This window comes from Haplochromis burtoni, unplaced genomic scaffold (genome assembly GCF_018398535.1).
Source record: "Haplochromis burtoni strain Fernald_Lab_line unplaced genomic scaffold, NCSU_Asbu1 Contig_65, whole genome shotgun sequence".
Taxonomy (NCBI): domain Eukaryota; kingdom Metazoa; phylum Chordata; class Actinopteri; order Cichliformes; family Cichlidae; genus Haplochromis; species Haplochromis burtoni.
The window spans coordinates 624,278-626,255 of record NW_024582426.1 but is presented as its reverse complement, the minus strand read 5'-3'; positions in this window follow the sequence as shown (position 1 = coordinate 626,255).

Sequence of the window (1,978 nt, the reverse complement as noted above, 5' to 3'; positions counted from 1 at the left end):
ATATGTCTTCTGACATCCCCCTCTCTAAAAGCTTCTCACATCCCGTGCAGGTGCACCAACATTTGATTGAAATTCCAGATTTCAGATTTTATATTAAAAAATTATAATTAATTGAGATGATAATTGAAAAATTCTGAGGTATCCTTTTTTTACGCTGTAATTAAATTGTTTTCTGTTATACTGAGTTAAAAATAATACAACATGTAAGTATTACTGAACCTTGATTTGTTTATGATCACAATTAACCAATCCCCCATAACTATCTTATTTCAACTAGATCTTGACATCGTCTATAAATATATTTTAAAAAAAAGTTTTAATGTGCAACAATATTCCATCTAAAAGCACAAGCATACACTGCATATGTTGCACAAACCTGATATCTGTTCATCTTCTACAGAGACAAAAACCCGTTATAAATGTATAAAAGGGTCACCTTAAGTCCAACTTTCAATTCTCTGTAATATATCAGGATATTTATTTATTAGAACTATCTGGATTATTAGAGCTATTTTGTAATATTTTGTAATATTTAATATTGGTACTTTAACCTGGTCACTACTATTCGTATTGTCTTGGAGCAACTGTGACCACATAATTTCATCTAGAACTAATAAAATATTCTGATTTTGAATAATGATTCCAAATCTACCTGGAGTCAACCATCCATCCCGATGGATGGTGCACAAAAGCAGTGAAGAAGAAAGTGCAGGCAGGCTGGGTGGAGGGGGGGCGGGTGGGTCCTGTGGTGATTTGTGACACAAAAGGAGCAAGTGTGAAAGGGAAGGTTTAAAATATAGTAGTGAGAGCTGCCATTATGTATGGTTTGGACACTATAGCACTGTAGAGTGACCATGATGAACATTATTAGAAAAAGAATACCTCAGAGGGACAGCTCAGGTTGAGCATTTGGAGATAAAGATAGCGAAGCTGAGATTGTTTAGGCATGTGCAGAGGACATTTTGGACAAAGGATGTTGAATATTGTTGAATACTGAGGTGCCAGGCAGGGGGAAAAGAGTAATAGGAGGTTCTTGGATGTGATGAAGGAGGACATGCAAATTTGTCAATGTGCTAGAGGAGGATGTGGATAAGGTGAGAGACCGATGATCCACTGTCGGGATCTCTAAAAGGAATACCCAAAAGAGGAAGGTGAGAAGGTATGCCCGAAAGTTGATTCTGCTCATCTGGAAATCAGTGGGAGACACCAAGAAACTGAAAAAGTATCTTGGAATGAAAGGTTTCTCCCACTGAGAATGCATGCATCCGGGTGAACAGACTCAACTTTCTTAGATTTTCTTACCTGAATGATCGAACATGCATCAAGACAAGAAGATCTGTGGAGAAAAACTAAAGGATTTTTTAACTTACTATTTTTCTAATGTATTTATTCTTTACTCAATACTCAAATAAATAAACAAATAAATAAATACCTCACAACTATCTGGAATGTTTAAAAAATTCCAGTTTAGTATTCTCTGTCCATTTGTCAGACACTTACCTTCAGAAACTAGAGTCAAGTGCCATGGAAGTCAAGGTGTGGCGCTTTCATTACTTGCATGGCATCTTTTGGTTTAGAATAAATTCATTTGGACTTCTCTAAGTAAAGCCAGACGTTGCATTTTTAAGTTAGCATGTTATCATTTCAGTTCAGTTCATTTCAGTGTTATTTATACACCGTCAGTTCATGGCGAACTCACTCAAAAGACAAATTAGCAGTCTCTAGCGTCAAATACGTGAATTTTCCTTCACGTATTTTTCTCCATATCTTGTTATCTCTAAATCTGGCAACCCAAATGTTAAGAAATCACGCGTGGACGAAGCTTCTTCTGGGGTGTTTAGCGGCGGCTCGTGAACGGCGGATAACTTAGTATGCACAGTAAAAATTAAAAAAAAAATCAATCAATCAATCTATCTATCTATCTATCTATCTATCTATCTATCTATCTATCTATCTATCTATCTATCTATCTATCTAT